We start from the raw sequence: 26,473 nt of genomic DNA, 5'->3' as shown, positions 1-26,473 counted from the left end.
GATCAGTGACATATCACCAGGTTTCTGTATCAATCTCTATTTGTCCAATTCTGTCCCTTCTCTATCACAACCCTCTTCTGTATTTTATTCATAGCCATATCAGTGAATATATTTAGAGACCATACTCTTTTATCTTGTCTTTGCAATTTATTATTCACATGACCTTAAACAAATTGCTCCTACTTCACGGTGTCACGATTTCATTACCTGTAAAATGTGGACCACGCTTCTGATTCAGCTCACTAAGCTTCTGTAAGCGTTGCCTAATTAATGAAGTAAAAGTGCTTCAAAAAGCAGAGTGCTTCGTGCATTTCTCAAACTTCATAAGAGCGCAGTTTGACAGTCAGTAAAAAGCAAGGTGTTTGTGACTGGCTGTCTTGGAGCCTCTGCAGGCTCTCCTGGAAATGTGTATGTGTGTCCTGTGTCACTTTCATTCCTTCCCTCATATTAATGGATGTACCAGAGAAACTTCAGAGACTTATTTTTCTTCTTTCAGAAGAATCTTCTTTGTAAAGAAGCTAGAATATAATATGCAAAAATAATGAAAGTATATTGTGGTTTTATATCTTATAGGCACTGTAAGAAATTTTTACAAAGGAATATGTGAGGTATATTTCTCAGATGTTTAATGATTAATTCATCTATTTTGGAGAGCTCATAGGATAAGAATTCTATTTTGTTTTATTTGGGAGATTCACATCTACTCTTCTGTAGTAATGGTGGTGGGTTTTTGCAGTCATTCATCATATTCTTTAGTTTGATACTCCACAGGTGGAATGAATTCCACCAGAGATTGTTGTGGAAGACATAACTATGGACCAGAGGAATGTTACTCAAGTTACTTCTTTGGAACACTACTGTATCAAAAGATATAGCAAAGGATGCCAAAATCAAGTAGGTCAATGATGATATATCTACTTCTTGGATAGTCACAATGTACTCTAATGTATTTAAAGACCATTCATTCATTCATGGAATCTTTACTGAATGTCTATATGTCAGGGAATTTTCTAGATTCTGATGGCACACAATTAAACAAAACAGACTGAATTTTCTCCTTTTGGAAATCCGTAGTCTAATGTTTACAGGAAACCCCTATTTCACAAAAGAAACCTAACTTAATTTGCATTAACCTAGCACATACTAAACTTCCATAAACTCTCCTCATAGAAGAGAAATTAAAATATCATGGGTATCCCAATATTGTTGGGAACACAATTTTGAAAGTGGTGATGGTATAAAAATCAGCTCTTTTGACTCCGTGGCTTCTATCTCTTTAATATTTGCCTAACTATATCAGAAATGAATGTCATGGCTGGTATATACTCAACCGGTATAGATTGCCTAACAGACACTCTACTTGGCATTACACATTATGTTTGTGAATTTTGAGTTATCACATGACCTCCCAAAGGATTCAGTTTGTTACATTTAAGATTAATGAGGCACTGGATAGCCATTAAGAAGCTATTTAAGAATATGCATTTAATTAAAATGAATTATGTATATGCATTAATGCCATTCAACCTTTTTAATTTAGAGAGATAAATCATGGCTATTTCACTGCTGAGAAGGGTCCTAACGTTGGCAAATTGAATATTGATGTTACAATGCCCAAATAATTAATGCCGGTCAGATTCATCCATAATGTGTATATCCTAAGACTTAGCCCACCAGAGAAAATTAAATATTTATTTTTTAGTTGACTATGTGTATGAACTTGCACATTTAATGAGCTACAATGGGTAGTTTAACGTTACTTACACATAATCTCTGAATACAAAGCAAGTGGTAACATCAATTCTCAAAATACAGACCAGCAATAAGGCTTAACTTATTCATCAGCATTACTGACTCAGTATGAATGTTTTCCTTTAAACACAACCACTATTCGTATGCAACACATTTACCACCTATTGACTTAGTAATTCTTCCAGTGGCATTTTTTTCTGCCCAAGGGAAATGATGCCAATACTTTAATTCTACCAAGTTTGTATTCAGAACAATGTCATATATCCAATGGATAGATACCTGAATACCATGGTGGACAGAAGTTCTCTCTTTTCTTCTGTATCTCATAGTGCCTCTAATAGGTAGGTGTTCTGTCTGTTCATAGTGAGTTTAGTTGAATGAAGAGGAGAAATATGGATAATAAAAGTAGATCTGAAATCCAACATTTGCTGAGATTAAACTAAATACTTTCCTTGAAGTAATTTACGAAATCCTCACAGTAATCATATTGGTTAGGTACTATTATTATTCTCCTTTTACAGATAAGGAAATGGAGACATAAAATGTTAAATGATTTGTTCAAGATCACAGAGTTGATACTTAATAAAGCCTAGGTTCGAATTCCAGCAATCTGACTCCTGAGCCTGCTTAAGTTTTGCTGTACCGGCTTAGTAAGTGTAGAGCATCTCACAGTATCACGAAGTCTAAGGAACTCACAGTCCATCTCTTTTGTTGGCTTCTTATTCATATTCAGTGAAGTTAATAGTTTTATAGGACTAATAACAAATCCATTCTGAGTCACATATTTCAGTTCTCCGTGTGTTTTCTAAGAAAATCTAATTCCGTACAAGCACACATTCTTTGTGTCTCACCATAAGGAAACCCACCTAAACCTCTTGAAATATAGTGTATACACACACACATACACACACACACACACACATTTAGTGTCAAGTATAGTAGGAACTCAAATATGAATAAAGAGATGAATTTTATATAAGCTCTTAGGTCTTTATAGAATTAGAATTCTTTCATTAAAAAATAGAAGAAAAATAATATTTAACTAGAAGCTTCCTTTTAGAAATGGAAATAATCTATTAGTTACCCAGGGAGAAGTAGTGAAATGTCAAGACTAATGTGATTACAGTTTCCTAAAAACATTTCATTTGTTTTTCAATCACCAATGTCACAATGGCAGCCATCTGACTATAAGCATAACAATAACCTTAAAAGGCTTATATCACATGGTTTAGGCTGTACTTTCACCAAGAGCTTCACAGCAGTTTAATCAATAAAGCAGCACAAGCTGTGAACAATTATAATAAAACACCTTAAGAATGATCCACAATTAAAAGGTAGAGGAAAAAAGCTCTTCAATTTGGATAAACCAATCTGCCACTCAGTTTGATAAAGTTCAGTTGAAGTGTTCTGACACTCTCATGGCACCTATCAGCAGAAAGATCTGTAGCCTTGAATCTAAATTAACTCTTCAGGTTGTACAAGAGTAAAGAATCATAAGCCTCTAGTTACACACACTGGAGCATTACTTGTAACCTAACAAGCAAATTCCTACTGAAATTTCACATTGCAATTTACCAGGAGGTATCCATACGGATTTTAGCAAGTGGTTTGAAATATATTTCTAAAATATGACAGTTCTTCATTTTAACATATAAAAATTGATAGACCCATGCTTACAATTAATATAAAAATATACAGTTATCACCTATAATTTGACAGACAGGAGGGATTAACAGTAAGTAAGACATACTCATCATTCTTTTGGGGCTTGCCTTTTTGTGATGTTCCATTCTACACTAAATTTGAAGAATTGGTTAGTGAGGAGAGCGGGGTGGGGGGTGGGGGATACCTACAGTTTCGTCCAGACAAAAGGACTGGGTAAAATGTGAGTGCCTAAAATATCTTAACCTTCAGAATTGCAAGTAGTTTGCAGGCAAAGCAGGCATGTAAGAAAGTAGTGGTATATGAAGCTTAATATTAAAAGATTTTAAGTCAGAGAGTGACATGATTTGAGTTTTCAAGTTGCAACTTAGAAATAATTATCTGGCTCCAGAGACAAGAATAGATAAAAAGAAGCAAAACTAGAGAATATTACATTATTTCAAAGTAGAAGTGATGAGTTGAATTTTCTCAGTCAGCTCTGCCAATGTGGGTGAGATGGATTCATCTGAAGGATCTAGAACAGAATGTAGAATAGAGGTGTAGGGGTTTTTTGCAGGGTAGGCCTCAAGGTTGTACTTCTCCAATTTTGGGTCTCGACATCTGTTCATTGAGAGAAGAGGTGAGTAATATCATGGGCATACTTCCAAACACTGGTTAATATATCTTTATACCATTCCTTGGACATCTAGACATCACCTTTCCCATTTTCATATTCCCTTAGTTAGTGGCTGGGTTGTAGGGGTAATGGTGCTTTTAAGACCTATGAGTAATACCAAGGATGGAAATTTACTGTGGAAGCAGGTGCACTAGGAGATGGTGACATTACATGAAAAATCCATGGCAGGTAGAGGATGTATTATCTGAAGAAAATGTAGCTAGAGTAGGATCACTCAAATCTAGTTGAGATATACATCTGGCTATAAGTCCTCAGAGTTGGCAGCAGACTTGTAGACTAGAAACAGGGAGGTTAGAAGAGTAACTTCCTAAATTGTAATGCTAACTGAGATCCAAGATCTGTGGAATGATGCCTAGGGAATCCATGGAAGTCAGAATAATTCCTGGGTGAATAACAAAGCAGTGGATAAAACAGTATGGAAACAACGCATAGACTGAAGTGTGCTGGTTTACTGTTTATTCATAAATAATGGCGTATTGTCCTTGTCATTGGTATATTCTTCATAGGTCTCGCTCATGTTTCTGTACACCTTGTCAGCAGAGGTGATGACAACTTCTGTTTAGAACTCCTTTTGCAAGGATGTTTATATAGCAAACGTTTTTGGAAGATAGGGATAGTTTCTCTTGGTTCAGAGAGCAGATTTGTTTGCCATCCAATATAGCAAAGATAATGTCTCCCTCCAGGGGAAAGATTGAACAGCTCTGCTTGCAGTCCCTTTAAAGGACTGGAGTTTCTTTAGCTCAGGGTTCCTTAGCTATGATGCAAATGAACTACATGCACAGCTTACACCTGATCACTTCACACTTTTCTCATGGGACTTAGAGGACAAGGGAAAATAATGCAAACACATAGTTCACACTCCCTGCTGAGATGTGTAACAAAGTGATTTGTGTTTGACCCAAGGGTCTCATATCTTTTGCCAGAAACCAGTAACTGCAGCTGGCTAACCTTTTAGCTTGTAAGTAGGGTAACACTCTCAAATCCTTCAAAGTTCTTGACAGGATAGTTATTTTGTAATGGCATAACAAAAGAGGCATCTCAGCTATTTTTTGAGAATATTTTCATCATAGTTCTAGTTTTCAGGAATATGTACACTTTAATTCAATTTGTTATAGACGGACCACATCAGTACTGTCACATAATAAACTAATTGGTGACATAAGGGGAAGGGAGGGGGAAGTACACTCAGAATAAGATGTTTTTAAATTCACTGTAGCCTGATTACAGAATCAGAATATGCAACTTTTAAAAGAGGCCCCAACATAGCCAGATTTTCACCACATGAATTCATTTGTCACTACAGCCCAGATGCTTGCCCCAAGTCCTAATGCTTTGTTCTTGTATTATCCACGAATTTTCATCTAGAATAGCCTCAGAGACTTTGAATCTTTCACTCTTCACTGCCTGAATTTAATGTTTTCCTCTTGGCCGGTTCTAGCTTCTCCTTGTAGTCTGTTCTAAACTGCACTTTCATGGTTTGGGAGTTTCAACCATGCAGGTGGCCAACAAAATCTAACTTAAACCCATACATATTGTCAAACATGTGTTGCTGCTGTGAATACAGTTATGCTGAAATACAATTATTAAGAAACAGATTGATAATTAGTGTGAAAACATGAAGCCAGTGGATCATACCAGCAAGAAAGAGCCAATTGTGTTATTTCCAAACTCGGTGTTTTGTGATCTCACATTGGAATCTTGAAATTCACTATAGTGGGGATATTATATCATGGAAATAAGCAAATGCTGAATATTAGGCTTTTTTTTTTTTTTTCTGGACAATCAGTGGCACAACCAGAGTATATCCATATTCACATTTCAAAACCAAAACACAATTTTGGGGACTAAATAATTTTTGATGATTTTATTTTTTATTTATTTATGTTTTTAAAAAGGTCCCCAGGAAATTCTCTTTATATTTTCTTCCTTCCTTCCTTCCTTCCTTCCTTCCTTTCTTTCTTTCTTCCTTTCTTTCATCTTTTTGGCTGCATTAGGTCTTCATTGCTGCTTGTGGGCTTTCTCTAGTTGCGGCGAGCGGGGGCTACTCTTTGGTGCGGTGCACGGGCTTCTCATTGTGGTGGCTTCTCTTGTTGTGGAGCATGGATTCTAGGTGCGCAGACTTCAGTAGTTGTCACACGCAGGCTCAGTAGTTGTGGCTCACGGGTTGTAAAGTGTGGGCTCAGTAGTTGTGGCACACGGGCTTAGTTGCTCCACAGCATGTGCGATCTTTCCAGACCAGGGCTCAAACCTATGCCCTTCCATTGGCAAGCAGATTCTTAAACAATGCACCACCAGGGAAGTCCTGTTTTTGATTATTTTAATGTTCAGCTTATTATTCAGGTAAGTCAAGTTCTTTACTGGAAAACAAAAACAAAAGTAACATGGACCTTAGTCAATAAAGCAATGGAGATAATACTGAAGTCTTAGTAGAAGGCAACCATTCACACAATTTTTTCCAAACTTCTCCCTAAATACTGGAGATATTAATATTTTTTATGGTACAAAATTATAAGGCATGGCTGGATACTGAAAACAAATCTAGAAGCTTACAAGTAGTTTCTTGGAATAATTTTATCTTTGTGACTTAATTATAGCTCATTTAACATCAAAATAACCAGAAATCTTTAATGAAAATCATAAATTCAATATAAAAAATGAAAAAGAATATGATGTAAAGAATTTTAAAAAGAAGTAAAAGCAAATATACTGGGGAATACATTACATTCACATGTACAAAAATATTAAAATCTTGGATTGGGTTTTTTAATATGTATGGTGACTGAGACAATTAAAACATAATGACACAGGCACTATGGACTCTGGTCTGAAGAGCCAAGTGTGATGCCTCTGCCCCCCAGTACCAATGAGCAAGTGAAACTAGAAAGCACAAAGGAAAAAAAGGGAGAATTCTTTTTAAAATATGAAGAAGGAAATCTCCTTGATCCAACACACTGGAAAGCTAACTCAAAGAACACATTGAAGAAGATTTGAAGCTGTGTGGCTGACAATGTCTTGGTGCTCCGGCTGGCTGTCAGGCCTGAGCCTCCGAGTGGGAGAGCCGAGTTCAGGACATTGGACCACCAGAGACCTCCTGGCCCCATGTAACATCAACGGGAGAGAGCTCTACCAGAGATCTCCATCTCAATGCTAAGACCCAGCTCCACTAATGACAAGCAAGCTCCAGTGCTGGACACCCCATGCGAAACAACTAGGAAGACAGGAACACAACCCCACCCATTAGCAGACAGGCGGCCTAAAATCAAACTAAGTTCACAGACACCCCAAAACACACCACCGGACGCAGCCCTGCCCACCTGAAAGACGAGATCCAGCCTCATCAATGAGAATACAGGCACCAGTCCCCTCCACCAGGAAGCCTACACAACCCAGTGAACCAACCTTAGCCACTGGGGACAGACACCAAAAACAACAGGAACTATGAACCTGTAGCCTGAGAAAAGGAGACCACAAACACAGTAAGTTAAGCAAAATGAGAAGACAGAGAAATAAACAGCAGATGAAGGAGCAAGATAAAAACCCACCAGACCTAACAAATGAAGAGGAAATAGGCAGTCTACCTGAAAAACAATCCAGAATAATGATAGTAAAGATGATCCAAAATCTTGGAAATAGAATAGACAACATGCAAGAAATGTTTAACAAGGACCTAGAAGAACTAAAGAGCAAACAAACACTGATGACCAACACAGTAAATGAAATTAAAAATTCTCTAGAAGGAATCAATAGCAGAATAACTGAGGCAGAAGAACGGATAAGTAACCTGGAAAATAAAATAGTGGAAATAACTACCACAGAGCAGAATAAAGAAAAAAGAACAAAAAGAATTGAGGACATTCTCAGAGACCTCTGGGAAAACATTAAACGCATCAACATTTGAATTATAGGGGTCCCAGAAGAAAAATACAAAAGGAAAGGTACTGAGAAAATATTTGAAGAGATTATAGTTGAAAACTTCCCTAACATCGGAAAGGAAATAGCGAATCAAATCAAGGAAGTGCAAGAGTCCCATACAGGATAAATCCAAGGAGAAACATGCTAAGACACATAGTAATCAAACTATCAAAAATTAAATACAAAGGAAAAATATTAAAAGCAGCAAGGGAAAAGCAACAAATAACATACAAGGGAAACCCCATAAGGTTAACAGCTGATCTTTCAGCAGAAACTCTGCAAGCCAGAGGGAGTGGCAGGACATATTAAAAGTGATGAAAGGGAGAAACCTACAACCAAGATTCCTCTACCCAGCAAGGATCTCATTCAGATTCGACAGAGAAATTAAAACCTTTACAGAGAAGCCAAAGCTCAGAGAATTCAGCACCACCAAACTAGCTTTACAACAAATGCTAAAGGAACTTCTCTAGGCAGGAAAAACAAGAAAGGAAAAGACATAAAATAACAAACCCAAAACAATTAAGAAAATGGTAATAGGAACATACATATCAATAATTACCTTAAAAGTAAATGGATTAAATGCTCCAACCAAAAGACATAGACTGGCTGAATGGAAACCAAAACAAGACCGGTATATATCTTGTCTACAAGAGACCCACTTCAGACCTAGGGACACATAGAGACTGAAAGTGAGGGGATGGAAAATGATATTCCATGCAAATGGAAATAAAAAGAAGGCTGGAGTAGCAATTCTTATATGAGACAAAATAGAGTTTAAAATAAAGACTATTCCAAGAGACAAAGAAGGACACTACATAATGATCAAGGGATCAATCCAAGAAGAAGACACAACAATTGTAAACATTTATGCACGCAACATAGAAGTGCCTCAATACCTAAGGCAAATGCTAACAGCCATAAAAGGGGAAATCAACAGTAACACAATAATAGTCAGAGACCTTAACACCCACTATCACCAATGGACAGATCAACCAAAATGAAAATAAATAAGGAGACACAAGCTTTAAATGATACATTAAACAAGATGGACTTAATTGATATTTATAGGACAGTCCATCCCAAAACAACAGAATACACTTTCTTCTCAAATGCTCATGGAACATTCTCCAGGAGAGATCATAACCTGGGTCCCAAATCAAGCATTGGTAAATGTAAGAAAATTGAAATCATGTCAAGTATTTTTTCCAACCACAATGCTATGAGACTAGATATCCATTACAGGAAAAAAACTAAAAAATACAAACACATGGAGGCTAAACAATACACTACTAAATAACCAAGAGATCACAGAAGAATTCAAAGGGAAATCAAAAATACCTAGAAACAAATGACAGTGAAAACACAGTGACCCAAAACCTATGGGATGCAGCAAAAGCAGTTCTAAGAGGGAAGTTGAGAGCAATACAATCCTACCTCAAGAAATAAGAAACATCTCAAATAAACAGCCTAAAATTACTCCTAAGGCAATTAGAGAAAGAAGAACAAAAAAACCTCAAAGTTAGCAGAAGGAAAGAAATCATAAAGATCAGATCAGAAATAAAAAGAAATGAAGGAAACAATAGCAAACATCAATAAAACTAAAAGCTGTTTCTTTGAGAAGATAAACAAAATGGATAAACAATTAGCCAGACTCATCAAGAAGAAAAGGGAGAAGACTCAAATCAAATAGAATAAGAAATGAAAGAAGTAACAACTGACACTGATGAAGTACAAAGAATCATGAGAGATTACTACAAGCAGCTATTTGCCAATAAAATGGACAACCTGGAAGAAATGGACAAATTCTTAGAAAAGCACAACCTTCTGAGACTGAACCAGGAAGAAATAGAAAATAAAAACAGACCAATCACAAGTAATGAAATTGAAACTGTGATTAAAAGTCTTCCAACAAACAAAAGGCCAGGACCAGATGGCTTCACAAGCGAATTCTATCAAATATTTAGAGAAGAGCTAACACCTATCCTTCTCAAACTCTTCCAAAATATAGCAGAGGGAGGAATCCTCCCTAACTCATTCTATGAGGCTCCCATCACCCTGATACCAAAACAAGACAAAGATGTTACATAAAAAGAAAACTACAGGCCAATATCACTGATGAACATAGATGCAAAAATCCTCAACAAAATACTAGCAAACAGAATCCAGCAGCACACTGAAAGGATCATACACCATGACAAGTGGGGTTTATCCCAGGAATGCAAGGATTCTTCAATATATGCAAGTCAATGAATATGATACACCATATTAACAAACTGAAGGATAAAAACCATATGATCATCTCAAAAGATGCGGAAAAACTTTTCAACAAAATTCAAAAACAATTTATGATAAAAACTCTCCAGAAAGTAGGCATAGAGGAAACTTACCTCAACATAATAAAGGCCATATATGACACACGCACAGCCAACATCAATCACAATGGTGAAAAACTGAAACCATTTCCACTAAGATTAGGAAGAAGTCAAGGTTGCCTAGCCTCACCACTATTATTCAACATAGTTTTTGAAGTTTTAGCCACAGCAATCAGAGACAAAAAAGAAATAAAATGAATCCAAATCAGAAAAAGAAGTAAAACTGTCACTGTTTGCAGATGGCATAATACTACACATAGAGAATCCTAAAGATGCAATGGAAAACTACTAGAGCTAATCAATGAATTTTGTAAAGTACCAGGATACAAAATTAAAGCACAGAAATCTCTTGCATTCCTATGCACTAATGATGAAAAATCTGAAAAGAAATTAAGGAAACACTCCCATTTTCCATTGCAACAAAAAGAATAAATACCTATGAATAAACCTATCTAAGGAGACAAAAGACCTGTATGTGGAAATCTGTAAAACACTAATGAAAGAAATTAAACAGATACAAACAGATGGAAAGCTATAACATGTTCTTGGATTGGAAGAATCAACATTGTGAAAATGACAACACTACCCAAAGCAATCTGCAGATTCAGTGCAATCCCTATCAAACTACCAATGGCATTTTTCACAGAACTAGAACAAAAAAATTCACAATTTGTATGGAAACACAAAAGACCCCAAATACCCAAAGCAATCTTGAGAAAGAAAAACAGAGCTGGAGGAATCAGGTTCCCTGACTTCAGACTATACTACAAAAGTACAGTAATCAAGACAATATGGTACTGCCTCAAAAACAGAAATATACATCAATGGAACAGGATAGAAAGCCCAGAGATAAACCCATGCACATATGGTCACCTTATCTTTGATAAAGGAGGCAAGAATATACAATGGAGAAAAGACAGCCTCTTCAATAAGTGGTGCTGGGAAAACTGTACAGCTGCATGTAAAAGAATGAATTTAGAACACTCCCTAACACCATACACACAAATAAACTCAAAATGGATTACAGACCTAAATGTACAGCCAGATACTATAAAACTCTTAGAGGAAAACATAGGCTGAACACTCTTTGACATAAATCACGACAAGATACTTCTTGACCCACCTCCTAGAGAAATGGAAATAAAAACAAAAATAAACATATGGGACGTAATGAAACGTCAAAGCTTTTGCACAGTAAAGGAAACCATAAACAAGATGAAAAGACAACCCTCAGAATGCGACAAAATATTTGCAAATGAAGCAACAGACAAAGGCTTAATCTCCCAAATTTACAAGCACCTCATGCAGCTCAATATTAAAAAGACAAACAACCCAATCCAAAAATGAGCAGAAGACTGTAATAGACATTTCTCCAAAGAAGATATACCGATTGCCAACAAACACATGAAAAGTTGCTCAACATCACTAATCATTAGAGAAATGCAAATTAAGACTACAATGAGGTATCACCTCACACCGGTCAGAATGGCCATCATCAAAACATCTACAAACAATAAATTATGGAGAGGGTGTGGGGAAAAGGGAACCCTCTTGCACTGTTTGTGGGAATGTAAATTGATACAGCCACTATGGAGAACAGTATGGAGGTACCTTAAAAAACTAAAAATAGACCTACCATATGACCCAGCAATCCCACTACTGGGCATATACCCTGAGAAAACCATAATTCAAAAAAAGTCATGTACCACAATGTTCATTACAGCACTATTTACAATAGCCAGGATATGGAAGCAACCTAAGTATCCATCAACAGATGAATGGATAAAGAAGATATGGCACATATATACAATGGAATATTACTCAGCCATAAAAAGAAACGAAATTGAGTTATTTGTAGTGAGGTGGATGGACCTAGAGTCTGTCATACAGAGTGAAGTAAGTCAGAAAGAGAAAAACAAATACCATATGCTAAAACATATATATGGAATCAAAAAAAAATGGTTCTGAAGAACCTAGGGGCAGGACAGAATAAAGATGCAGATATAGATAATGGACTTGAGGACACGGGGAGGGTGAAGGGTAAGCTGGGACGAAGTGAGAGAGTGGCATGGATATATATACACTACCAAATGTAAGATAGCTAATGGGAAGCAGTTGCATTGCACAGGGAGATCAGCTCAGTGCTTTGTGACTACCTAGAAGGGTGGGATAGGGAGGGTGGGAGGGAGACGCAAGAGGGAGGGGATATGGGGATATATGTAAAAGTATAGCTGATTCACTTTGTTATACAGTAGCAACTAACACAACAATGTAAAGCAATTATACTCCAATAAAGGTGTTTTAAAAAACCCATAATATTACAGAAACATAGACGCTAAAAGAATGGAAAAAATATATATACCAAAGAAATGTAAAACTAAAGGAAGTTGATAAAATACTACTATTATCAGATGAAAATAGACCTTAAGTTAAAAAACTTTATTAGAGATATGAGGGCCATTAATAACAATAAGGAAAAAAATCTGTAGAAAAATGTACTAATGGTGAATTTTATGCATACAACAATAAATTCTCCAAATATATAAAGTAGACAGAATTACATGAATAAATTGAAAACAATCAGAATTTTAATAGCAGTGTTTTTAATATATCACAGTCAGAAAGATAGGAATAAGAAAAGCAAACCAAATTCGCATGGGTATAGAATATTTGATAAACTCAATTAAAAAATATATATATAACCAAATATATATATATAAAATATATACAGGTTATATTGAAAATTTGTAGATTATCCATTTTTTTCAAGGACATACAGAAAATTTACAAATATTAATCATTTACTGGAGTAGAAAAAAGTTTCAACAAGACTAAATAATAAATATCATCTAGAACATAGAGTTCCCTTATTAAAATAAAATAAAATTGAAGCAACAAAACAAAACAAAACAAAAAGCTCCCAAACTTCATGTATACAAAAGATTAAAAACATATTTTTGAATACTCTCTAATCCAGAGAGAAATCATAAGGAATATTATATAAATCTATATATGTTAAATATATGTGACAATTCTTTTTGAGAATAACTACTATAAATAAAAATAGGGTATGTAACTTCCACAAATACTGAATGAAAAATACATTCATGCATACACACACACACGCATGCATACATAGATAAGAAATAATGAAAGGAAAAAAAATAAAAAAGGAAGATGAAAGGAAGGATAAAAGGAGAAAACAAAAACAGGCAAGAAAGGGTACAAAAGAATATTACAAAATATATTCAAAAGGAAAGCAAAACAACATAAGATGAAGGGAAAATGCCTAAATACATTAAAAATCATGATAAATATAAATTAAGCATATCAGTTAAAAGAAATACGTTTTATTTTATTTAAAGCTGTATATTCTTTAAAAGAAACAAACCTAGAAGTCAAGGACCTCATGATATTGCAAGTAAGATGATTTTTAAAATGTATTCTAGCTAAATATGACTGAGATAAACTGAACAGATAGATGGCTGGGTAGATAATATATAGATAGATCAGGTTAAGAATGACTTTAAGAAAAAAGCCTATTAGCAATGGAGAGAATTACTATAAGGAAGAAAGATCTAACTCACTTCATAAAAATTAAAAGTCTTCAGTATGACAAGGATACAATCAACATGATGAAAAGAAAGGTCATAGGAAAAGATATTTTCAAACCTGTAATTAACAAATGACAAATTTACAGAAATATATAAAAGTGTAAATAAGAATGTAAAATAAGCAATATGTAAATAAGAAACAAACATTCCAAAGGAAAAGTGGGCAAAGGAAATGAAATGGAATTTATTGAAGTAGAAGCACAAATGTTCAATTAAAATATGGAAAGATACTTAAACTCCTGATTAGTTAATAAATGTAAATATAAAATGAATGGAAGGAAATTTTTTTAATCTGACAATATACTTGTAAATAGCCTATAACAAATATCAAACTTAATGGTGAATTATTGAAAAGATTCCCCCACTGCCCGTTTTGAGAACAGGAGTTGACAAGGATGCCTGAGATCACAACTTCTATTCAATTCAACATTGTACTGGAGGTCCTAGTCAGTGCTAAAAGCCAATGATAAAAAATGAATAAAGGAATGAAACATATAAAGATAGAAAAAAAGAAATAACACTTTATTTCCAGATAATTAAAGAATCTAAAATGATCTATAGAATTAATAAGTGACTTTAGCAAGCTGGATATGAGGTCTTCACATAAAAATTAATATTTCTATATACTAGCAATTAGTAAAAGAAAATTTAAAATAGAATTTACAAAACCTCTTGAAACATGTAATATCAAGGAATAAACCTAACAAAAATATGCAAAACTTTCATAGAAATTTGTCACAAATTTTGAAAAACCTAATAAATAAATAGACCAATATCATATTCTATATAAATGAGTAATCCTTTTTTTTAGATAAAGCTACTAACATTTGTTTTCTTATTGTAGCCCTAGCCTATAATAGCTCTGGTTACTGCCAAAAAATATAAAGTCTGATAAGAGTAATTGTTGAGAAAGATTTGGGAAATAGAAACTCTTACTGGTAAAAAAGTAAATTTTTTCAAGCTTTAATGGTAATTCTGGAATAACTAGTAAAGTTGAAGTTAGTCAAAAATTCTATTGTATATTCGAGATAAACATTCTACACAAACTCTTGCATACGTACATAAATGTAGTTTTCAGTACTGTACAAATGATAATTTAAAAACAACTTAAATATCCATCGTTGTGAGAATGAACATAGGATTTGAATTCTACCATAGAAATAAATGAAGACTACAAATTGAGAAAAAGCGTAGTAAAGGAGCCAGCCACCATCACTGGCCTTTGGCAGAGACTCGAAGGCAGGTGGAAGAGTGTGAAACCTAAAGTGGAAAAAAGAGAAGGCTTGAGGTGTACTGTGTGATTGGAGGTTGTTGGCATGGGGAAGCTGAAGGAGGGCTAACTAAAAGCAAGGCATCTTTGTAATTAGTTAGGGAGCATATCTAGCTTTCTCTAATTGGCCCTCAGTTGGAAGCAGGGACAAAAATTCCAGCTGCTGGCAGTGACTTGACCCGGTTATTTATTGTCTTGGGTTGATTGATGCAGACGTTGTGGGTCAGACTTCTATTCAACATTTTTATATATGATGTAGCAATTGTCTGTATATTCAGTCTCTCACTATATGATTATGGAAATAAGTGAAGTAAGTTGTCAAGTTTCAAAATAATGATATCTCAAAATATAACACTATCCAAAAAATAGGAATGTTTCTTTAGGTAGTACAATATAATAGGATTTTAGGACAAAAAATTGTATTTTATTGGGAGAGGGGAGCAAACATAGAAAATAAACGTACTAAAAAACTGCAGAGGGGACTTCCCTGGTGGCGCAGTGGTTGAGAGTCCGCCTGCCGATGCAGGGAACACGGGTTAGTGCCCCGGTCCGGGAGGATCCCACATGCCGCGGAGCGGCTGGGCCCGTGAGCCATGGCCGCTGAGCCTGCGCATCCGGAGCCTGTGCTCCGCAACGGGAGAGGCCACAACGGTGAGAGGCCCGCGTACCGCAAAAAAAAAAAAAAACAACTGCAGAGGGCTTCCCTTGTGGCGCAGTGGTTAAGAATCCGCCTGCCAATGCAGGGGACACAGGTTTGAGCCCTGGTCCGGGAAGATCCCACATGCCGCGGAGCAGCTAAGCCCGTGTGTCACAACTACTGAGACCGCGAGCCACAACTACTGAAGCCCGCACACCTAGAGCCCGTGATCTGTAACAAGAGAAGCCTCCACAGTGAGAAGCATGTGCACAGCAATGAACAGTAGCCGCCGCTCGCTGCAACTAGAGAAAAGCCCGTTCACAGCAACGAAGACCCAACGCAGCCAAATATAAATTAATTAATTTAAAAAAATAAAAAAACTGCAGAGAAAGGATACACACTAACTTTGATGGCTGTTTCCTCTGGAAAGGAAATCAAATGAATGGAAGAGTAGAGCTTTAGTGATATGCATAACACTTTATTTCTGAAAAATAAATCTAAGTAAATCTTAAAAATATGCCTGGCAAATATGAGTTTATATGTATCTATTTTCTATGTTTTTAGAGTATATGAATTTTCACATTCAGAATTTAACCTTTACTTTTTTTCCTCCCGCTCCCTCTCCTCCCCCTCCTCCTCCCCTTCCTCTTCCTCTTCTTCTTCTTAAGAACAAATGTCATTCACCTGGATGTTATAATTAGCTACCAACAGACATAACATAGATAGGAGTCAAGACATCTTGTCCACCCCAGCCAGGCAGATAACAAAAGCATGTGGATAGGGCTTACTATGTAAAACAACGAGGAATGACGGTGACTGGTTAACCTGAAAGTGAACGTTTCAATTAAAGACTTTCGAACTGAGAATAGTTTAAAGCAGTGTGTAACCCAAACTACCTTTTTTGTCCTATATGCTCTTAGAATTTGAACAGCATTGTTAAAGATGTCCCTGTGAGCTGTAAGGAATGCGGTGTATAAGGGCAAAAGACTTCGGAAGAAAGAAGTGCTAATAGGAGCTAGCAAGAACGGAGGAAACTAGGGAAAATCTTCAAGGCCTGAATAGGCTGGATCAGCAGGGCAAGACTGGACCATTCCTCAGTCCACAAGCAGTTAAGGAACCTACTCTAAGTCAGGTGTCATGTCAAGTGCTAAGGTTTCAGAGATGACCTCAAAGAGGTTATATTCTAAGAATAAGAGTGTCCTGAATTAAAGCAGCAGCACCAGGCTTCCCTGGTGGTGCAGTGGTTAAGAATCCGCCTGCCAACGCAGGGGACACGGGTTCTAGCCCTGGTCCGGGAAGATCCCACATGCCGCAGAGCAACTAAGCCTGTGTGCCACAACTACTGAGCCTGTGCTCTAGAGCCCACGAGCCACAACTACTGAGCCCACGTGCCACACCTACTGAAGCCCGCACACCTGGATCCCGTGCTCCACAACAAGAGAAGCCACCGCAATGAGAAGCCCACGCACCGCAACGAAGAGTAGCCCCTGCTCGCCGCAACTAGAGAAAGCCCGTGTGTAGCAATGAAGACCCAACACAGACAAAAATTAATTAATTAATTGGGGAAAAAAAAAAAAGCAGCAGTACCAGGCCTAAAAGAGAAAGATTGCTTTGAAATACTTCTAGAAGGTAAACATGAAAGAATTGTTTGCCAGACATAAGCATAGTAGCTACTATTTATTTCCAGGTGAGGTTTTATATACTAGGGCTGTATATTCTTATCTTATAAAGATAAGAGCAGGAAGTACACAAAGGGATTGGGAACAACTCCCCACCCCAACATATTGAAAAGGAAAGTAAGACATTCTGCAGGAATAAAGAGTTTGAAGGGAGCTATAGACTACTATCCAATGGGTAACTCTTTCAGATATTAGCCCCTAAAATCAGACAGAAAAGAAAAAAATTAAAATAGGAACACAGATGCAAGAGAGCCAATCTGCAGATCAGGGACACTGTGGGGACACAGAGATAGGCCTGTTAATGAACAAAAGTTTTAAATATATTCTCCATCTCTGCATTTTAACATTGAATAGACACCACTGACATGTAATTCTTCTGAGACACGTGTAGATATCCTGGACTACTAGCCCCCCATTCAGCTGTTCACAATCATGAACTCACATGGGTCAACTAGTTGTGAGGTGTTTTGCATGTAATTTACTTCTGTGAATAAAGTATTAAAGTTTCCTCTCTCAAGTGGAAGGGAAAGTGGAGTTCCAATTAGATGTCAGGGGAATATGTCATGTGTGTTAATATCATCAATCATATGTGATAGAGTTAAAAAGAAGAGAACTGATGCCTGATTGATCATGAGAGAGAAGAGAGTAGGCTGAAGCACAAGAGGCTGCACATAGAGCAACTGATACTTAGTGGTCTTAGGTATTTCTTGTATCTCTCGTGTGTGTCTGAAATACAGAAAATGTAATGTAATACTGACATTCATTCATGAAAAATTCCCACATAACAACAAAAAAGACAAGCCTATGTGATTTGACTATAAAGAATCATCAATGATATTTTAGCAAATAAACCTGAAAATCCATCACAATTTAATGTTTGAAATTGTTAAATCAGAAGGGAACTTCTTACAAAGAAATGCTTTTGGAATTCTTTCAGAATTTGTAGTGTATTATTGTGCATATCCTGAGACTAATGGTATCTGTGTTAAGAGTGGACTTGTTTTATTTTTATCTTTATTGTTTTTTAATTATGAAATATTTTAGGCATATTAGAAAGTGTGGCAAATAAGATAAGAAACACCTATATACTAATTGTAGTGTTGAAATCCCTCTAATTTCCAAACTGTACCAGAGGTCATCAAAATCCTGACTTTGGCATTTAGTTTTCCATAGATTTTTTTTCACAGTTATCATTTCATGCATATGTGTATGGTGAGAACATTTAAAATCTACTCTCTTAGCAGTTTTTTTTAAACAGCCAAACATTATTTAATGCTAACTCAGGTAAATAAAAACAGGATACTTACAATCTTATGTTACTCAAAATCTCAGATAGCAATTTCAAAAGGGTCCAAATAAGTTTTAATCAATGGAAACAACTCTTAAAAACATGTATTAACTACCATGTTGGCTACTCCAAAGTGTGCACCTTTACATGTATTTTTCAGTATATCTGTTTAAAAAAAAAAAATGAAAAAAAGGCAGGTTTTAGAACTTTATGACCACATGTCTACTATCTAAGAGTCCAATAGAGCTACAGACGAAATTTTAGAGTTTCTTTTTCAGTATTTGCTGCCTTAAAAAAAAGAAAAGTCAAAGCTTGCTTTATACATTATACATAAACCAACATGGAGATGTGCTGCACAATGATTCCATTTGTGAAATAAATTCTGAACTATTATATACTTTCATATTCAGATACTTTTGTGTATAAAACTTTATAATATTTTTCTGTAACATCAAAGGTTTAATTTCTGAGCTACCTGATGTATTAAAAATAATGTATTCCTTCCTTCTTTTAATCCAACTTCCTGGAAAGAACAAATTAGAATGTCTTAATATATTAACTTTCCATTAAAATGCATACAGGTTTCTCAGATGTGGGGAACCAATTTGACAGACTTATGAACTTTATATCTATTAAAATGCCTCCTAGTTGACATAATAGCTTTAGGAGCCCTGAATACTAGGATTGGGAGCAAACTGTCTCTGTATATTTTTCTATTTTTCCCTGTGGAAAGCTACTTGGATCAAAGAGAAAACTTCCTATTTTAATGAGTCTACCATCACATTATCTTGATGGTAAATAGCAACCCTTGAAATGATTTAGCAGGAATTACATAGACCTTTGGTCTATGACCAGTGTGATTGATAAAATGATAACCATTCTTTTATTGCTTATTTCTATTTTTGAGATAGAAATTTTACACTAGTTGAAAAGTCATTATTCCAATTAAAATTCACTCTGAACCTCAACATCTTTCTGAGTCTACTGAAATTATAACTGTATAAAGACTATGGTTATAATCTCTCTCAATCCATTGTAAAGCTCTTGTGATTGATGAAAAGAATGCACAGACCTCCACTTACACTGCAATGGAAGATTTCCCCTCAAGGAAACACGGCAGAATAGCAGTGAGCAGGCTAAAACTGATTTTTAATGCCCCAAGCCCAGACAATCCGCTGCCTGGTCAACCTGACTCTGAGGTTAGAGAAAATGGCCAAAAAGATAAAAGAAAAACTATTGACAAAGTAATGAGACATCTTAGAGTTCAGAAGATAGGCCCTGAGTTTCAATATGGGTTATATGGATTATGTATTAATTATTATTATTTATATGACAGTAAATATGGGTTATAATGGATTACAAAGTAGGCTAAATTCAGCCAGATGTCAGAACTTGTGAACAAGGTCCAACCTGTGTACATTGCTCAGCAAGAGCAAGTACGAAATTCCAATGATGCCTGGACAAATAAGTATTAGTTTTCAATTCTTTGATGGTCTCCATATTGTTAAGCTTTATGCTTAGTAGCATTCAAATAATTCTATCCAGTATTTTTTTCTAATCTCCAAAATGTGAAATAGGCTTTTAAAATATTCCTTGTCTTGTATATATTAGACACAAAATTTTTTATTGAATAGGTTTATAAATTAAAGAAGATTCTAAAATTATTCTCAGTGGTAAACCCTAGTTCTTGCCAGCATACTTATACTAATTTTCAATTTTCATTTAGTAAATGATTAAAAATTATTTTCTTTGTGCCACAATCTATGGCATAGTCTTCTAATAAGAGGGTAAATAAGACAAGTTTAATGGAAATAAGAGTTCCCAAACTATGATTAAAAAAAAAAAAGACACACCTCAAATTATTACTTATAACCTCTTGCTTTATGATCTTTTTATTGTAATTAAGATCCTCCAGGGTAATGACCAAGGCTTGTATTTACAATTGTCTAATGAATGTGAAAGATGCTGATGTTGACTATGACAACATGCTAGGTCAATTGATGCCAAGTCAAAGCAATCAACAGTGTTAAGAAAACATGATGGGCTAGTCATAAGGTGGAAAACCTAGCTTTTATGGACGCATAATAAGATTCAGTAAATCCATAGGCTTCTGAATTAAGCAATGCTTACCACACAAGCATTTTCTCTTTTTACAATATTTAAAAACAAACATAATGCTATCTGACAAATGTTATACAAGTGCTTTCATAACTGTTACAAAAGTGTAGAGAGAAATAAATTTTGCAGGTGTTGTGCAGAGAAGAATTTCAAAAAACATGTAAAGTGATAGAATTTGAAGCTAGCAATATTTGTCAACTTCACCAAAGCCCAGGAGGAATTTCCAATAGCAAAACCATGTTACTGTGGTAAAACAGCAGGACAGTAAGACTTGAGCACTAACCCCACTGAATTCTGATGCCTTAAAAACCCAGGTACTTCCCTTAGAAGGTCCTTCTAACTCTACAGCACAGTAACTCTGTTGCTCTGTTCAGAGGTAGTTACATAGGGCCATTAGTTTATTACTAAATTTTCTTCTATGTTCTTTTGGTTACACTTCCCAATAGAGCAACAGGGTCAAAGGCAGAAATTACCAAGTGACGGTACATTGTAACCTGAGCTGTGATCTCAGCAGCAGAAAGGGTAGAAATACCAGAAGACAAGGGAGCAGTAGGAGCTGTAGTCATCTATGCTCTGTCTGGTGTTATAATCACCTCAAACTACTCTAAGTTGTATAAGGGCCATTATTTATGTCTTTGTCACTACCAGTACTCCTTTTTTTTTTTTCACTAGAACAGAAATAAATTTTAATTCATTGAAAAGTGCAGCAGTGAACAGGGTCCTTCGAAGGTCACTTTCTAAGTCAAATGACTGAGATGACACAGAGCCAGGGCAGAATAACATCTAAGAACAGATAATGCAAACACAGGAATTCACAAATTCAGTTGGACCTAAGCGGTGGTGAAACAAAAGACCCAAATATTCCCACCTAGTTCCACTGGTGGATCAGTTCAAATACCCTTTGCTTTCTCTTAATAAGGATCCTGGGACAATTTATCTTCTTTCATTAAAACACTAGTCCTTAGACACAAAAATATAAACTTCCATGGCTATCATTACTATTTTGTACAAAAACCCTACTGTTGTCAATTAAAATGTATTTTGCAGCAGCACCGTTGGTCCAATTCAAAGATACTCAAAAGGCATTCCCTACTTTGTAGTTGTAGGAAATGTTATTCTACTTGAGGGAGAGCTTTGTAATAGGAAATCTTATATGGCAAAATCTCTATTCATCCCCAAGACCCCTGTCTCTTTGAGACATGTTTTCATCATGTCTCAAAATTTTGTGGGTAGTGTCTCATATGGGTGGGTCATGTCTGAGCATCTACCCCAGAGCATGAAGCAAAAAAGAAAAGACATATTACTCCTGGATGTGTTGGGGGAGAGGCCTCCAGCACTTTCTATCTCTGGTATCATGGTAGAGAATTTGTCCTTGATGCTGTCTGAGGAAAGCAGGAACATTTTTTGGCAATAAATTTGGATAACAAGTTGGGGCCAAGGCTTTGGAACAAAGTTGAGGCCACCTCAGGGAAAGAGAGAGGAAAAGCCTATACTCCCTTAAATTGTTATATCTGTTTATAGAAATGTCATCAAGCTTACCTAGGAAAACACACTGTTTTTCAGTGCTCTCCTTCAATGATGTAGTAATAATTTCCAGTTGCTCTCTTAATAAAGGCAGGAGAAATTTTAGAAAGTCATGAGATAAGTAGGCATGGCCAACAAACCCATTCAAATTAGAAAGTTATGAAAGGTTTGGGAGACTGGGTTGTAAATCTTGCGTTTTTTCATTACTATCTTACTTCTTTACTGGTCAATAGTGTACTTTCTATTTATCTACATGTATGGAAATATCTTTGGGTAGAAATGAAAAATAAAGTAGAAAGACCTTGGCACCTTAGTTAAATATCATGGAATGCAGAGTTAACACTTCCATACATAACATAAGAAAAAATTAATGAAGTTGCATGTTTAGTATTACAGGGAGTCAAAAAGACGTGTGCAACCTTATGCCACTTGATTTAGGCACCTCATCTCCTCCCCTGGCTTCACCAAAGCTTAGAGAAAAGGTACTGAATGTGGTTGATGATATCTGGTATCTGAGGGTAGGAATAAGCGATTACCACAAAACCGATTTGAAGAAAGCAAAAGAACTGCTGAAAACCAAAAAGAAGTCAGCCAACATGATTAGTCCTTGAGATGAGTGATGATGCACAAGGAGGAGGAACTTTGTAAATACCCCGTGATATGCTATAGATTTGATTCAAAGTATTTTTTAAAAAAGGATTCAAACATCCTCAGATCATGACTCCACTGTTAAGTTTTGTGTAAACAAGCATACCCTATAGACATTAGACAAGAACTGACCAGCTAGGCAAATTTTTCCGGAAGTTTTGTGTCAGAAATATACTTAAAGAATCTTAAGGTCCACACGTAGAGAAAAAGGGAAATTAACACTGAGAGAATTAAAATAGAGATTTTCCAGATTTCTAGGGTTTCCAAGAGAGTGATGTAAACATTCAACCTGCAAATCTAAAAATGAAGAATTTGCAGTTATTTGTTCAAAAACTGAGCAGAAAATGGTAAAGCAAATGAAGAGAGTCCTTTTATCCAGAGACTGGGTCAAGTGACTGTCAGCAGGATTTTGCATGCAAAACTCAGAACAACTGAGACCTAATGGCCTGAAATCTCATAATTATGATTGCTAGGAGAAGAACTACCTGGAACACATAAATTTCTCATTTACAAATTAATGACAATGGTTGCTATGAAAAGTACTCCAGTAATGAGAAACATCCCACTGACCAGAGAGCCTGGAGATTAAAAAAATTACCTTCACTGGGTTTTTAACTGAGAAAGTCATAAAAACAAAGTCTCATGAAACCAGATGATGTTGTTCAAGATAGCATTGATTCTCTCAGCTTCCTTTAGAAAAGGGTATCAGATCTAAAGATAATGTTTCAAAAAAGAAGCAAGCTTTAATAACAGATGTTGTTTTATTCATCTTCAAACAGATTTCACAGCCAAATACTATGAACTGATAAGTAGTCTGTGGAGACCTGACCATCCTTAGTCCTTTGTTGTTCAATATATGTCTTATGAACTTGGAAATTTTGAGGTCAGTAGTTACATTTGTGTTTGTAGATATAAGATTTAAGGAATACATTTCTTCCATTTTTTAATTAAAATATATTATCATTAAATTAAAAAGGAATACATTTTAGAAAGCATCTAATTGTATCCTCTATAGACTAAAAAAGTATAAGGAATAAACTAAAATGAAAAGGAAGGTTGCTAAATTACAGTTTTATTAAAAAGCTACATGAAATAAGAGGAAAAAGTAAATGCAAAAGTTAGCAAAGAAACATGTGCAATAGAAGCAGTAAATATAGTAATTGATGCTATAGAAAATGGAATCAGTAATGTGGAGGGAAAAACAGATAATTTCCTAAAGTGCATAAAGAGAAGGAAAACAATCATCTGCAATAAAGACAGAAAATATCAATAGTAATTAAGCCTGGCAATAATTGGTGCTTATAAAATCAAAATCAATAATCAGGTCTATGGTAGAGAAATACTTTCCTGAGCTCATATGACTCATGATTTCAGATCAGTAGGTCTTTTGGAGTATGAATATTTGGTCATATTTATCATAGGAAATGAGCACCTAGACATAGTTTAGAGGTTGTATATCCTGTTGTGATGTTATACACACACACACACACACACACACAACACAGCCAAGAGAGGAATATTTTGATTTGCTGATACCGTAACATTTTGCATCTATGCTCAAGAGTAAAATTGGTCCTTAGTTTTCTCCTTTATTCTGTTTTCATCCAATTTTCTTATCAGGTATACATGAGCATTGTAAAGTAGAGTGTGTTATCTCCTATCTTTTCCCATGTTCTTAAAAATACTTTCTCTAAGATTGGAATTATCGCTCACTTGAAATTTCCCATAAAAAACCCGGGCGCTTATGCTTTCCTAAGGACAAATCTCTAACAATCATTTTCATTTTTCTAAAGTTATTGCTCTAATCATATTTCTTACTTTATCCAGGGTCAATTTTGGTGATCTATAGTTTTCTTCAAGATTGTCTAAGTTAAAAAATTTTTGCTATAAAGTTGTATATAGTGTTCTCTGGAAATGTTATCTTAATCTCTTCTGGACCCGCAGTCATGACCTCCTTTTTTCATTACACGTATATATTTTTTTCCTTTTGTGTCTTCTCTTTAGTTAGCTCTTGATCATAGCTGTTAAAGGCTTGTCTGTCTTATCGATCTTTTCAAAGAACCAGCTTTTCTGTTTATTGGTCAATTCTGTTTTTGTTTGTTTGCTGTTTCATTAATTTCTGGTTTTAGAATCAATTCCTTTCTTCTTCTGTTTAGAGATTTAGTTTATTGTTCTTTTACTATCTTATTGAATTGTGGGTTTAGTTCATTTCTTTCTACTCTTCTTATTTTCTAATAATTATATTTAAAGCTATGTTTTCTTCTGTCACTTTGATCCTTTAGTTTAGTATGTGGTATCTCCCTTGGACTGTGGAGAAAGTAAAGCATAGTGATTCAGTGTTTGAATTTTAGAACTAAACTGCTTAATTTCAAATCCTAGCTCTATTATATCTTACCTATGTGAAATCTGGTAATTATTAAATTCCCTGTGTCTTTTTTTTTTTGCGGTACGCGGGCCTTTCACTGTTGTGGCCTCTCCCGTTGCAGAGCACAGGCTCCAGACACGCAGGCTCAACGGCCGTGGCTCACGGGCCCAGCCGCTCTGCGGCATGTGGGATCTTCCCGGACCTGGGCGCGAACCCGTGTCCCCTGCATCTGCAGGCGGACTCTCAACCACTGCGCCACCAGGGAAGCTCTCCCTGTGTCTTTAAATGGGATTAATAACAATAATGATCTCATAGAGTTTATTTTAGGATTAAATATTTGAGTGTGACTGACACATTTGGAAGAGCATCTACACACTCTAAATACACAATAAATAGTATGTATTATTTTTAATGTCGACATTGTCATGTAAATCTAGATAGTCAGTGATCCCTGTTTTATCTAAACCCAAGAGTTATTTAAAAGTATTTTTATACTTTTTTATGATTGAGGGACATTCTGTCAATTTAAAAAATTTTTGCTTTATGATCATTGAATTTGACATGCACATTATCAACTTTTTGAATATGTTTCTGAGTCTCCTCTTAAACACAGACAATTTTTGTTAATGTAATATATCACAAATGGTTAAAAGAAATTTGTATTCTGTTTTATTTTGAGGATATGCTGAGGTATACATCCTGTTGCTTAATACCTAGCTCACATAATGGGGAAGATAAAATGTAAGAGGTTTTAGGAAAGGTATAGACTAATCACTGCAGAGTTTCTTTGGCTTCAACTAGCTTGAGGCACCATTCACATATTTCCTGTATGTGTCCTTAGCTGAGGCTTATCTCTTAAATTTTATTGGCTTTCTAACTTTAAAGAACTCGTCATAACTTCTGGTCCAGTTAGAGAGCCTATTTTTGTTGGGTTAGTTTATTTCCTTGCTATTTAA

The sequence above is a fragment of the Delphinapterus leucas genome, chromosome 11 (genome assembly GCF_059928025.1).
Source record: "Delphinapterus leucas isolate spDelLeu-1000000601 "Yukka" chromosome 11, BTC_Dleu_Yukka2, whole genome shotgun sequence".
Lineage (NCBI taxonomy): Eukaryota > Metazoa > Chordata > Mammalia > Artiodactyla > Monodontidae > Delphinapterus > Delphinapterus leucas.
Note: the sequence above shows the minus strand (reverse complement) of the source record.